Raw genomic sequence first — 15957 nt, 5'->3', positions numbered from 1 at the left:
ATAAGCATATAATCTGTCTTAAAATTTACTTTTTTCACATTCTGAATGTAGATTATCGCTTAAAGTGTATGTAATTAACACAAAAACAATATTTTTATTGAAATTTCATGCTTAATTATCATCACAAAACTGACAGTTAATTAATTTTTGTTAACGACTTACGGTCCCAAATTCTGAAAATACCCACTTACACGAGAACATTACACACAAACAACACCATAAATATTACAAATCTTGATTAACCGAAATACACATACCTATTTCAATGAAACCATCCATTTTTGTTCAAAATGTATTTTACAAACACGAAAGCCAAATGGAAGGCTAAACTTACATAAAAGCTAAAACAACCACTAAACCCAGTAAGTATATTTGAAATTTGTTCCACAGAAATAAAGTGTAAAATTGTACGAGATTTTCAATAGTTTATTTAGCTCGTATACGTCGCTAGTATTAATAACTGGCTAATGGTGTGTTCTGACCCACAGATTAACACGTTCAGACTACGATAGATAAATCCTTTTAGAAGAGAAATAAGGCCCTCATCACAAGCTTAATAACTTAAATACAAGATTTGTTGATTTTAATAGTGCAAGTGGGTTCAAAATTTGTATCCATATTCTAATATAGGCTACTTGACCCTTTTTAGGGTTCCGTAGTCAACTAGGAACCCTTATAGTTTCGCCATGTCTGTCTGTCCGTCCGTCCGTCCGTCCGTCCGTCCGTCCGTCCGTCCGTCCGTCCGTCCGTCCGTCCGTCCGTCCGTCCGTCCGTCCGTCCGTCCGTCCGTCCGTCCGTCCGCGGATAATCTCAGTAACCGTTAGCACTAGAAAGCTGAAATTTGGTACTAATATGTATATTAATCACGCCAACAAAGTGCAAAAATAAAAAATGGAAAAAAATGTTTTATTAGGGTACCCCCCCTACATGTAAAGTGGGGGCTGATATTTTTTTTCATTCCAACCCCAACGTGTGATATGTTGTTGGATAGGTATTTAAAAATGAATAAGGGTTTACTAAGATAGTTTTTTGATAATATTAATATTTTCGGAAATAATCGCTCCTAAAGGAAAAAAAGTGCGTCCCCCCTCTAACTTTTGAACCATATGTTTAAAAAATATGAAAAAAATCACAAAAGTAGAACTTTATAAAGACTTTCTAGGAAAATTGTTTTGAACTTGATAGGTTCAGTAGTTTTTGAGAAAAATACGGAAAACTACGGAACCCTACACTGAGCGTGGCCCGACACGCTCTTGGCCGGTTTTCTTATATTATGATTAACTAGTAACTGTCTAAGTAACCGAAAAAAAATTACCATATTTTTAAAGTATAATTTTGCGTAATCAGGCGAAAACAACATCAGCCATGTTAATCTATGCAATCATCTGTGCATGATGTCATTCGATTTGAAAACAACATTTTCTGACATTTAAGTATGAGACATAAATGTCATTATGTCACTGATCGTTTCGACATGAAGTTAGGTTTGTATTTTATGACGTCACTAAATCGCTGATAGCGTGAAAACGCTACCGAAAGGTGGCCAAAATAAATAAAAACTTACACACATTAATCGAAAATACGTAGTCATCATACACTTTTAATACCCAAAATCTATAAAAATATTGGTTTCTATGTCAAATACTACAGAAGACAATCATTTATCGTGCCAAACTCGATGTGAGTCTAGTAGCCTATTGTATTTTAAGTTGTGCATTCACAATCTAAGAGGATAAAATGAATTCTTGTTATAGATACATCCACAAGCTTCAAAAAAGTGTGTACATATTGTACTCTCATGGAATGCAGTTATTGGGAGATTTCAAGATGATTAGTGAAGTCTAAATGACCTAGCCAAGAAAGTTCTAGTAGGTACGAAGTCTTAACTGTTTGACAGCTTTAGAAAGCAGCATACTTAGCAGTACATGCATCCCTCATACTACTATACCTGCGTATGCCCCACAAAATTACTTTAATGCTTAATCTATTGTAAGTGATCTGGATCTGTCCGACCGCTGGCCGCTGAACGCGATAAAGTTACCTTCTGTGGTCGCTACTAGTACATGCTCTATCAAATACTTCGGCTACTCTCGGATTACTCGCATTTTAGCATAACATTAGGAAATTACGGATTGAAACGAAAAAATTTCATCATCATCATCATCATATCAGCCTTTTATCGCCCACTGCTGAGCATAGGCCTCTCTTCTAGTACGCCACTTGTCTCTCATCCAGTAGGCCTAGCACATGATTACTGCGAGAGTATGTCGCCGCGAGATAGATGACACGTCTTCTTCTAACTGTATTAATGACATAAGGACGGGTAGTCTATCTCGCGGCGACATACTCTCGCGGCAATCATGTGCTAACCCTGCAGTTGTGACCCGCAATTTTCCGGATGTCGTCCACCCAATGGATGCCAAGCGCTTCTTACATCTGTGAGCGGCCACCATTCTGTTAACATTTTAGTCCATCTGCCATCACTCTGCCTAGCAACATGTCCTGCCCAACTCCATTTTAGTTTGGTAATGACGAAACCCACGTCTAACACCTAGGTGCGACAACGGATCTCGGCATTCCTCACCCGATCTTGAAAATTTCATATTAAAGCTCGCTATTGGAAGCTCGCTAGCACCCGCGGTCGTGGCAAGCTGCCCCTGAGAAAGAGAGATGACATCTGCCAACTAGCTGGCGAGAACTGGATGCAGACGGCAATGGACCGACAAGCGTAGAATGGAGAGGAGGCCTTTGTCCGAAGACGGGCGCTTTAAAGGCTGCTATACATAGATAGATATTTTGTTTTAAGCATTTTAATTACACGGCACGAGAAATAGGCAATTGTGTGTAGTTAAAATAAAATATTTTATTCCATGCACGAAAAACGGCATCCGATAATTATACGAAAAACATGGACGTAAGGCCGTTTTCACAATATCCGATCCGATATCGGATGTAGGACCGATATCCCATACATTTAAGCCGCCATCTTTGAGTTTTGCCTTTGAAGTCCTTCCGACATCCGATATCGGATCGGATAATGTGAAAACGCACTAAGTTATTTTTAACTCAAATTAGAAGTCGGAGAGAAAGATATATATCTAAAGTAAATCAGTTGACCGTGACGTCACTCGGCGCAATTTCATATTAATTCCATGTATATTCCATGTTATAAAATCGTTCAAATTCGTTTTGACAGCTCTTAAAAAGAAGCTGATTTGACTAGAAGGCAAGTAGCCTATAGCACGCCATGTTCGATACGTTTGGAACCGTACAGTCAACCAATTGGAACCCTAGGCCACTCTAGGGTTCCAATTGGTTGACTGTACGGTTCCAAACGTATCGAACATGGCGTGCTATAAGCTAAGTAGCTAAGTAGCTAGTTAGCTGATTTGACTAGAAGGCAAGTGCCTTCTAGTCAAATCAGCTTCTGTTACAACCATGTCAAAATGACAAACGGTAAGAGATTTCTTACAATCTGTTTTATAACGTCACTATGACATAGTCCTACAGTGGCCTAGGGTTCAAATTGGTTGACGTACAGAGGAATGGGTTGATTTGATCTACCAAATACGGCAAAGTATTGGAAATCCCATGCAATGTCCGTCTGTAACAGGACTTTAGGCTCATTCTAAAACGGAAGGCTAAATGACAAAGTTGGATCCATTTGTCACACTGCACAGGCGTCAATCGAAACACTTGAACACCGGTCACATAGAGTTAAGTGGAAACAGGGGCATGGCACGGAATGTTCACAAAAACTTTGTGACTTGTAAACTAGTTACAGCAGACGAATGATCGCATCAGTTGACTACTAGGAGAGGTAGAACACAATATTAGTAAGTTGATTCGAAAAGGGAGACTAAATGACACGGCTCCCATATTTGTCTCGATTTATAGGTGTCAATTTTATTGAAACACTTACTACCTGTGATATGAACACCACCGGGGGTCACATACTGCTTGGAAATAGGGGCACGGCAGAGACGGTTCACAAAGACATTTTTGACTTGTGAACTACTGTAATTAACAGGTGAGCATTTCTCATACCATAGAGACAGACGACCATCGTAGCCCAAGGGTTCTTTTAAGAATCAATAAAAAAATTACCGTGACTTTATTGAGTTAGAAATACATAGACGATCGATCATGATCATGATCGCCTAAAGCAGCCTACCTCTATATTGAACACTTTCGAGAATGGATCGGTAACTAGATTGTTTCTTAACAGTGACGTTTGATCGCGAGTTTATCGCATCTCTCGTGCATTATTTGTGCTACCACACCGCGACAGGCATGAAGTCGCACCGATTTGTCTCTTCTCGCGCCTGTCGTGCTAAGTTGTGCTAGAGGTGCAGCTTATATTGGCCGGTAAACGTTGTAAATGACCGCAGGTAAACGGCGAGGGTAAAGACAAAGCGAGGGTGGCCACACGGTGTCACCGGTAATCGAATCGGACAGTCCTTTTGGGGGTCGAAAAGGCCTCAAATACCTGTCGCCCTACACGGCATTCTCGAATGTAAATGTATTGGGGATTTGTATTGCAATCGTTTGATAGGGTGTTGAATGGTCAAAGGGTAGTTGGGGGTCAAAAGGGCCTCAAACTCGGGTCACTCTACACACCATTGTAGAATATAAATGCATTGGGATTAGTATTGTTTTCGTGGGCTTTGAGGTAATTGTCAAAGGGTAGACAATGTTGAATTTGGATAGATATCTTTTAATCGCGCGCGTTTGAAGCTTTGTTTAATTTCAATTTCATGGGGTGGGAATTTGAAAATATGAGTTTGAGCTGGGTATAATACTTGAATGATGAGATGTTTAATTCTTGAATAGATGTGAGTGGGTGAATCAAGGTAAATGCTATGTCATGTAGCATTAAGTTTTCGTTTTTTACTAAGCAATAATGTTTAAAATAGTAAATAGGTTTTTATGATAAATTTGGGACGGGAGGCATTTACCAACACCAGAAAAGCTGTAAGTGCAATACCGTCCTTTAGCTCAATGTCTGTTACATGTCTATGTATAGTATTACTAGCGTATTCCCGCGGCTTCGATCTCGTTCAATTCGAAAATTGTGGAATGCTTCATACAAATTTTCACCCCCTCTTTTAGGGAAGTGGAGCGTTAGAAAGAGACAAAAAGTAGTCTATGTCACTCTGCATCCCATCAACTATCTCCACTTCAAAACTCACGTCAATTCGTCACTCCGTTTGCCCTTAGTATGGATTAATTAGATCATCAACTCACGTCAACCGATCTAAGTTTTATACCTTACGTAAGTAAAATAATTTTTCAGTACAGATGTTGTTTTTTTACGCACTAGACACTAGTGCGAGAAGTGGTTCATTATATGCCAGGCCGAAACTTCGGAGGCTCATCTGTACTGAAAAACGTCGTACGATACACGTGTCGATTTAAAACACTCCCTTCGGTCATGTTTTAATTTATCGCCACTCGTTTCGAACTTCCTTTTTTACGCACTTGTATCGTAATGTACTATTATATTAAAAATGCAGTTATCTACTTGCTATAACGTATCTGACTTCTCGAATACCATCCCCATATTCTTAGAACGAGAAAACTTACTTCTTACAAAAGACTGATACACAGAGTTACCAAGTCGCTATCGACTCGCAACTCGCAACTTCGTATCTTGCCGACAAAAGTTACGGAAAAGACAGTCGGCGTCAATAATGTGTTGTCTGAGTGGGGAAATATTGGAACCATAGATAAAAGGATAGTTTAAATAGTCGTTCAATGATGAATTATGAACAACTACCTTGTGATTTTTCCTAATAGAGAGCGTATTTCAAGTGGATATGACTGGCATAATTATATTTTTTTCTACGCAGGAAAAAGAGTATCGGAACATAAAAGTAAAATCCTTTTGGATGCTTTTGAGAATATTGGGCCAAAAGTATGATGTTAATAATTAAAAAATAATTTTGTTATTTTCTAAATAATTTTTTATTTTTTTTTATTTTTTTATTTTATTTATTTGGGTCATCAACAGCAATACAAAAAATAAATTTAAGACACAAGGAACCATTAACATAGCCAATAACAGATGTCCACAAGTACTATACAAAAAACATGCAAAAGCTAAGTGGTAACAAAAGAAAAATATAATTCATTTATTTAAGTTCTTGTTCTTTAATATTTCTACTGCACTCTGCACAGTAAAACTAAAAACTTATATTACTTAAAGTATAGAAATATGAAAATAATTATAAACCAAATGACATGTATTTAAATAAAAACGGCCAAGAGCGTGTCGGGCCACGCTCAGTGTAAGGGTTCCGTAGTTTTTCGTATTTTTCTCAAAAACTACTGAACCTATGAAGTTCAAAACAATTTTCCTAGAAAGTCTATATAAAGTTCTAATTTTGTGATTTTTTTCATATTTTTCAAACATATGGTTCAAAAGTTAGAGGGGGGGGACGCACTTTTTTTTCCTTTAGGAGCGATTATTTTCGAAAATATTAATATTATCAAAAAACGATCTGAGTAAACCCTTATTAATTTTTAAATACCTATCCAACAATATATCACACGTTAGAGTTGGAATGAAAAAAAATATCAGCCCCCACTTTACGCTCTCTATTGATTAATGAATTTCTAATTGATCCATGCATTCGACATTGTTTCTGTAACTATCGTTCCCGCTCATTCCGCATAAATGTTCCGCGAACTAGCATCCTAAGTTCGTTGGAACTATTCTAAGATGCATTCACAAGCGTTTGTGGTTAATGCAAGTAATGCAACTTGTAATTGTTCTCTAATACGGGGAATGCATGTTGAAATTGGCAATTCTAATTAGCAAATTATTGATTTGTTCGTAAGAAATTTGAACAGATATAAACGACGCAGTAGTTGACGCCGTCAATACCGACAATGCCGTCCTTGAAACATCGGAGGTTAGTGTTTAAAACATAGTAATAATTTAGTCCCGTTTGCAATTAATATGTCATTGGTACGAGCCCGACGAACGAAATAGAATCATCATAAAGCACGAAAACTCCACTATTACATTGTCGGCCTATCAATAGTGAGTAAAACAAAGACAACACTACATTCATCTCTCTCTACCTCTCACATTTAAAACGTCATAACCACTAATAATGGACAAACAACAGCCGCCCTTTTGTAAAAAGCGTATAAAGATTATTCATTCATAAGTGCGACCAATTATAAGGGGCGTCCCGAAGGGATGAGGGGCCACATGACATTACGCATGCAAATGTATTCGGGAATCTCTGGGACGCAGATCACTGGTAAACTAGACCAAAAACTAACTTGATTCAGCGCCTACCGCAATAGTTATTTGTTTTACAAGGGGGCAAAGTTGTTGTTTATACCAATATTGATTCCCGAGCAAAGCAAAAGATTCCAATATTTAACCAATAGCGTAGCGAGTGATTCGAAAAGTGGAATCTTGAGCGTTGCGGGGGTTTCAAGACACGAAGGTTAAACGAACTTTGCTGACGAGTGAAATTCAAAGTTTGTTATTACGTAATCAGTTCACGTAAACGCGTAAGTTCAGTGTCGGCTGTGTCGGGCACAAGTTTTATACTTTATACCGGGTGAAATAATTTGTAGGACATAGCGAATGATATTCCGTTTGTGTGGTAAGGCACAGCACAGCGGATATCATCTCGCTCGAATCTAGAGCAGAGCCCAACTGGGGAAGTACCTCCGCCTTACAGAAGACCGCAGCCAAATATTTAGCACTAGACGACCCTACTCATAGTGTTGTGTATAAGGATGCCAGAGCTCAACGAGGGCGCGGTGTGCTGATGACGGAAGGACCTACGGAAATAATTTGTTCCGTATATTGTCCTTTGAGTCGTGGGCAACCCAAACTCTCCTTAGAGCTTATACACTCTTTTTTGCTGTGTACTTAACACAGCAAAAAGGAGTGTACAAGTTTCTAACGGGTTGGCAACGCGCACGTGACACTCTTTGAGTTGCAGGCGTCCATAGGTGACGGTTACCGCTTTCCAGCAGGTGGACTGTATGCTTGTTTGCCACCGACGTAGTATAAAAAAACATACTTTGCATAGTGACTTTTGAGGTCATAATGAAAAACTTTTATTAAGGAACCAATGCAATGGAATTTATGGCTATCCCATAATGAGTGACATTACGCCTACAGTCGGAATGTATGAAACAGCCTATTATTTTTCGCGATTTCAGGATTGGTCTCATAATGAAAGTTGTTAATTATGACCTTAAAAGTCAGTATGCAATGTATAGCCGGTCCTTTTTTTTCACCCTCACACGATTCGGCTCAGACTCAAACCATTCTATGATAGGCTGAGTCAGTAGCGGAGTCTACTGACGGTAGTCTGTAGTTGGAAACATACGAGCGTGTTACTAGGGATGAGCCATTGCTTTTTATTAAACGCCAAAACACCGCTTTGAGGTGTTGCCTTGTTTTCGGAGAAAATGGAATTTTATTTAATGATGTGCTGGGGTTTTTTCGTCGAGTTGCTCTGCAGAATATTGAGACCTGTAAAAGAGACGAACGACTTGCCTAACTTTTTTGTTTTTATTATTTTTTATTTTTTTTTTAATGTAAATACGCACGTAAAAGGTAATTATATCAAGATTTTTAAATGTTTTTACATTAACCAGGAGTGTTAATGTAAAAACATTTAAAACCCGATCCGAATTCCGATCGCATTGCAGCCGCCAATATCAAAATCATTTTTTTTAAATTTAGGTATATCATAAAGAAATTTACAAATAACTTAAGATAAGAACTAAGATGCGCCACAGAAACTTGTAAGAAGTTTACGCGTGATGTAAATGCAAAATGCATCACTGCGCTCAACTGCATACAATATTAATTTAATACAGATTTTGGGTTGGATTAAAGTAACTTTTTTTTTAAATATATTTATTTTATTTTTGCTATTGCTACGAATGCGTAGCAGTATCATTCAGCGCTTTCTTCAGGTAACACGGCGACCAAAAATGCATCGGTATAGTATAGCAATGTATGTACAATGTACAATCAACCAATTGGAACCCTAGCTAGGCCACTGTAGAACTATGTCATAGTGACGTTATTATTCAGATTGTAAGACGTCTCTTACTGCTTGTCATTTTGACATGGTTGTAGAGTGGCCTAGGGTTCCAATTGGTTGACTGTACATCCTTTGTCGTCATATTTTTACATGAATTTTATAAACATAATATCAAATATCAAATTTTATTGCATATCACATTACATAATATTAGGTGGAACTTACAAAAGGTGGGTTTACATGTGACACCCTGCAAGGGCACAGTAATATATGCTTAAAATTAACATGCACTTCATACTTCTAATTATCTAATCATGTTTATCGTTAAAAAAATCTTTTACTGTATAATAACATTTATCTATTAAAAAACTTTTCAAATATTTATTAAACGTCGGCTGATTTTCAATGTTTTTTAGGGAGTTTGGTAGGTGGTTGTATATTTTTATAGTCATATAATGAGGGCTAGATGAGACTATTTTTAGTTTTGTTAGAGGCAATTGTAGTTTATTTAAATTTCGGTTGTTTCTCTTGATATTCATAGTAGCAGTCTGCGGCCTACGCCATGGTGTGATTCAAACCATTTCTTAGAAAATCGAAAAGTAATCAAGTTATAAACCCGTACACTCCAATATTGGCTCCAAAATTACGTAGATCAACAAACTTTCTCCCAAAATGAAATTTTCAAGACTACCTTCGCCATATTGTTTTTTCCAACGAAATGTGGACTGTATTGTGAAGGAATAGAGGTGTGGTGAGAGAGGGATATGAATTGCACAAACAATGTACGTATCTATCGTAAATGGTGTACGGAATAGGCGCCCCGTGGGCGGGGCTGAGGTGCTCAAACTTATTTAATATCATTTTGTTTTAAAGTTAAGAAAGGAACACCATTAGATACACCATGAACAATAGTACATTGTGTATTAAGGGCGGAAAATTAAGGATTATGAACGAGATACTATTCTTGTGACCAAAATACGATGGACAATAATGTGTAATAGTTTAGTTCATACATACTTACTAAAATCCATGCAGATCTCGCTTAGTCTGACGTGGTTTGACTTTAAATGCAAAATAAACTATTTACTGTTCAATAATACAGGGTGGAAACCACGTCATGCTCCACGGCAGCGCCACCTTAGCTTTGATGAACATAAACATATGGAAAAATATCTATATAAAGTCTATAAAATTCTAGACTAGTTAAAAAAAATTCTATGTATCTAGTTTCGTCGTGAGCTCTTATACATTGTGGCGCTGCTGTAGAACATACTCCACAGCAGCGCCACCATAAAATATCAATTACTGCATATGGTACAGGACCGTATATGGCTTCAAATAATTCTATAACAATTCTATATTGACCTTGCTTACGAAATCCCTACTTTTATTTACCATTTAGGAAAATACGATGCCACAAACCTTTTGTAAGAAATAATTATCGCAGCGCCTTATTGAAAATCTCGGCAAAATTGTTAGTGTATTTGCCTTTATTTTTTATTAAGGCGCTGCGATAATTATTTGTTTTAAAAGATTTGTGGCATCGTACTTTCCTACTTGCAAAATAAAAGTAGGGATTTTGTAAGCTAGGTCAATATAGAATTGTTATAGAATTATTTGAAGCCATATACGTGCCTGTACCATATGCAGTAATTGATATTTTATGGTGGCGCTGCTGTGGAGTATGCTCTACAGCAGCGCCACAATGTATAAGAGCTCACGACGAAACTAGAAACATAGATATTTTTTTAACTAGTCTAGAATTTTATAGACTTTATATAGATATTTTCCCATATGTTTATGTTCATCAAAGCTAAGGTGGCGCTGCCGTGGAGCATGACGTTGGAAACCTAATACGGGCGAACCTCTTAACGGTGGTGAGTATAGGACATAAAAAATGGAATTAGATAACGTTTACTTAAAATTGAAATATTTTTATGCATACAAAATAATTCGGCCCGCAACGTAATGCAAACACACTCGCGTTAACCGCTCGTTGACAGTTGTCATTGATTGTCATCGCAACCACGTTTACAGTAGATACATTGCTGCTGGGAACTTTTTCAAAAATTCATTATGAGGTGAAAATTAAAAGTAACTCAAAAACACCTCTTAATTAATGATAACAATATTGAATTATATGCCTGGTTTCATTTATCGCCCTTATTAGGTTTATGCGCTGTATATCTCAAATTCAGTTTAAAATTTATATTATTACTGCAATAAATTTGAAAAAATGAAAAGCATGCCAATTTCATTGCCGAAGTCTACGTTTAAGTCCCGAACATTCGCCCCTCAAAAACAGCGTTGTCTATCCAAGACTTTAGAAAGGATTAAAATTTAATTAAGAGTGTTTGCGGTCAACTTCCCCCGCTTTCACAGCTCCACCTTTCAAGTTCACGCTTTGCTGGCACATGAAAGGAATTAATGGTAAATACAGTAATTAGATTACAATATTTTTATAAAGCTTTTTAAGAATTAGTATACCTACTTCATCCAATTGACATAAGTTTAAGAAATAGTGCCTAAAAGCACCTTAGTCCTTTGTTAATTTGAAAAAAAAAATGTGCCATTATTTTGTAACTAAATACTAAGTTTTTTGAAATCGATCTCCTGTGCCCTTGTTATAATATTTAGAAAAAAATCAATAGACATAATGTTGTATTCTTGCCGGTGAGTAAGGTTGCCAGAGCTCAACGAAGGCAGCATACAGTTTGCACATCGGAAGCTGCCGGCGTCTATAAGCTACGGAGACTGGTTATTATTAGGTGGGACACTGATGACACCTCTAACTCTCTAAATACAGCGCGTAAACCTAATAAGGGCGATAAATGAAACCAGGCATATAAGTCAATACTGTTATCATTAATTAAGAGGTGTTTTTGAGTTACTCTTAATTTTCACCCCATAATGAATTTTTGAAAAAATTCCCAGCAGCAATGTACTGTAAACGTGGTTGCGATGACAATCAATGACAACTGTCAACGAGCGGTTAACGCGAGTGTGTTTGCATTACGTTGCGGGCCGATTTAATTTGTATGGATAAAAAAAATATTTCAATTTTAAGTACTACTAGATACTAGTCTAGTTACTAGTCTAGATATCTAGTTACTTACAAACATTTTATTCACAATAGTATCCATTCTATCTTTCTAATCCTGATACAGGCTGTACGAGAAGTAACATACAACCTGTCGATGTCGTCTCGGACGCGACTATTAATATCCCTAACGTACCGACGTACCGAGCACTTTCAAAATTAGAACGCGGACGTTCCTTCAACAAATGGTTGTCCATTACAACTTATGTTTCGTCAGCCAGCACTCTCAAAAGAAAAAGGTCGGAAGCCCCTTTGGAATACTTACCTACGTTGTCCTTTTGTAACTGCAGAGGTTTTTCTTAGACAAATAGGTACTTCGCAACAATGTTATGTTGCCGTATTGAGTGAGATGAAGTAGTGAGGTAGTTTTATTACTTAAAATAATGAAGTTGGAATTGCATGAAGTGAGCAAGTAGTTTATTGAGATTAAATTGTAACCTTCTTTGTTTTAACTTACTGACTACTATTTTTAGCGTTCTACGCGAGGCATGCGTAGAACGCTAGCTGGCTATTTTTACTTACCTGTCATGATATTTTCACCGGATGATCTAACGGCTCATGGGAGCCTGGGGTCCGCTTTGACAACTAATCCCAAGATTTGGCGTAGGCACTAGTTTTACGAAAGTTACTGCCACCTGACCTTCCAACCCGAAGGGTAACTAGGCCTTATTGGGATTAGACCGGTTTCCTCACGATGTTTTCCTTCACCAAAAAGCGACTGGCAAATATTAAGTAACATTTCGCACATAAGATTCGAGAAACTCATTGGTACGAGCCGGGGTTTTGTAATATTTTTCCTTTTTTGTGTGTTTTTAACCCCCGTTGGGGTGTTATAAGTTTGACGTGTCTGTCTGTCTGTCTGCTTGTCTGTCTGTCTGTGTGTGTGTCTGTCCGTGGCATCGCAGCTCCCGAACGGATGAACCGATTTAGATTTAGTTTTTTTTGTCTGAAAGCTGAGTTAGTCGGGAGTGTTCTTAGCCATGTTTCATGAAAATCGGTCTACTATGTCGCGGTCGGGGGTTTTTCAAAATTAAAATTTTGTGGTTAGGTTATTACGAATAAATGTATTCTAATTTCCAAAAGTGCATCGCAAAGTTTGAGCACCACCGCGCACTGCCCCTCTCGATATATCACGCTACATTGCGCCCCCTACCCTCCGTATTTTACACCCCCGGACGGACAAGACACTTTGTTAGTAAGTGCGCCCAAGTTTCAACCTTGTTATACTTTTAGTTTTTAAAACAATATGAGAACAAGAGAAGATTGTTAAGGTTTCTAGTCTGGATTTTCAGTTTTATATTTTGTATTTTTCAGTTTAGGTAACATAAAACGCGCGAATTTTATCTTCAATTTTCCACACTAATGAGGAAAACCATAGTAAATAGTTATTTGTTTTACAAGGGGGCAAAGTAGTTGTTTAACCGCACGTGCCAATATTGATACCCGAGCAAGCGAAAGATTCCAATATTGAACCGCGAGCGTAGCTAGTGGTTCAAAAAGTGGAATCTTGAGCGTTGCGACGGTTTCAAGGCACGTAGGTTAAACAAACTTCGCCACCGAGTGAAACACAAAATTTTTCACCACACCAACACGAACAAAATACTGACTATGAAACATGAAACTAAATAAAATCCATCAATTTAGTCAACATTTATGATTCAAAATAATCATTTATAGGTAAAATCTAGCAGCAGATTAAGACATCGTTATAATTTGTATGAAATTACTTTGCCCCCTTGTGGATAAAGTGCAATTTTGCTATCTGTTTTCGAATAGCAAAGACAGCCAGTTGGTGTGGTGAAAATTATATTATAAAATTTCATTTTAGTAAATTGCAGAATGCATCTTTGCAGTATATATTTCCATGTAATAATAAAATCTACTTTTTCTACTCGTTAAGGTTCAACCATGACAAAACTATACAGCGGCTGTTTTATCATGGGTCTTGTGACGTGACATATTGAATGACGCTTTCCCGTCACGCCAATAGTACAACTAATATGTATTATACGCATAAAAATGGCATGTTTTCATCTTAAAACTCAAGATTTAAACAATATTTTAAGCAAAAGCGATTAAAAGTTAAGATTTCACAGTGATATGATTTGAAAAGTGGTCTTTCTTCTATCAAAATCGTCATTTTACATAGACATTATCCCATTCATATCGTTAGTAATCTAATATTTGAGCTATACTCATGTTTATATTTTCTCCTTAAATATATATCATACTAGCTTTTTCCCGCGGCTTCGCTCGCGTTAGAAAGAGACAAAAAGTAGCCTATGTCACTCTCCATCCCTTCAACTATCTCCACTTAAAAAATCACGTCAATTCGTCGCTCCATTTTGCGGTGAAAGACGGTCAAACAAACAGACACACACACTTTCCTATTTATAATATTAGTATGGATTGACAACCAACTATTACCAATCCTAGTTAAAACTTCTCCATTACTATAACAGTAAATACCAATAAGGACCTGCAATCATTGTCCCGACGTCTTCAGGCCCCGTAGCCGAATGGCATTTCTCCGACGCCAAACGAAAACGAAACGTAGTCCGGCTCTGTCGCGCCAATTCGCAAGAGCGACAGGGATAGACATCTACTAGCGTTTCGTTTCGTGAGCATTTCGTGAGCGTTTGTGCCATTCGGCTACGCACCCAGGTGCACTATTTAACCCTTTAAGTCCAAAACGACGTATGTATACGTGTTACTTTAGGATTGTAAGACTTTTTGAATGTAACAGGGGTGTTTTAAACGCTCAAAGAGCGTTGGCGAGCTATCTTTCGAAGTTTTTGAACTGACGTCGTAGTAGCATGACAAACTCCGTGGATTACGCAAAACATAGCGTAAAATATTATATTGGCAGGTACTTGGACGTTTTCCAAAATAAATGTCGAAAATCGAATTTCACCAGATCTGGACGTGTTTGGGCTCATTATTCTCAGAATCACGAGATGATTCGATCCCGACGATAAAAAATGTGTCCTCGTTTTTTTTTCCTTTACGTGACGATTTCAGTATGAACTTACTACGAGCGTGACGTATTGGAAACTCGAATTTTGTATGGAAAATTTGGGACACGTTTTTTTATCGTCGGGATCGAATCATCTCGTGATTCTGAGAAGAATGAGTCTAAACACGTCCAGATCTGGTGAAATTCGATTTTCGAGGTTTATTTTGGAAAACACCCACTTACGTTCATAGAAAGGACGGTTGATCGTGTTGTCCTTATCTAATGCATGGCACTACCCTATCAATTTTAAATATGTGAGGTTGTCAAAATCAAGTAATTACCTGTGCATGGTAAGCAAAGGGGTCGTCAAGTTTTGTCAACCTAAATTGCTACGTAGCATTGCGAGCCAAACGTTTCCGGAATCTATGTACCAAAAAGCCAACCTAGTTCGTAATAGGCTTTGGTAATAAGGCCAGTATATATGTACTATCAGCTGCAAAAATGCATAGAGAAATTATGAACGAATGCATTGATAAATTCGCTATGCACTATTGCAGCTGATAGTACCGGGGTGACATTCCAATTACCACCCAATAGCTGCTTGTTACGGTTGCGATTTGATTGCTCGGTTTATAGACTAATATTTGTTACGCTGGGGTTAGAGGGGAAAGCTTCTGCAGGAGTCAGTTGGGCATTTTCGCGAGAACAATCACCAAAAAAATGTTTTTTTTTTTTCAATTTTTTTCGCAATTTTATGTTTTTCCTACTCAGAATCACAAGCCCTTTCGATCTAGGACACAAAACAAGAGACAAAAAATGGTACCAAAATGTTCTATTATTTTGCATACTTTCCACTTTGTAACCGCTGT

At 37.6% G+C, this 15957-nt stretch overlaps 1 protein-coding gene across 1 annotated transcript in view; it reads left to right on the top strand.

The window, feature by feature from the left end:
• Nucleotides 1-15957, top strand: part of LOC125229918 (DCN1-like protein 4) — a 373938-nt gene that overhangs the window by 276228 nt on the left and 81753 nt on the right. The window lies entirely within an intron of this gene.

Source organism: Leguminivora glycinivorella, chromosome 9 (genome assembly GCF_023078275.1).
Source record: "Leguminivora glycinivorella isolate SPB_JAAS2020 chromosome 9, LegGlyc_1.1, whole genome shotgun sequence".
Classification (NCBI taxonomy): domain Eukaryota; kingdom Metazoa; phylum Arthropoda; class Insecta; order Lepidoptera; family Tortricidae; genus Leguminivora; species Leguminivora glycinivorella.
The sequence above is the reverse complement of the archived record's forward strand: the minus strand, read 5'-3'. Positions and strand labels throughout refer to the sequence as shown.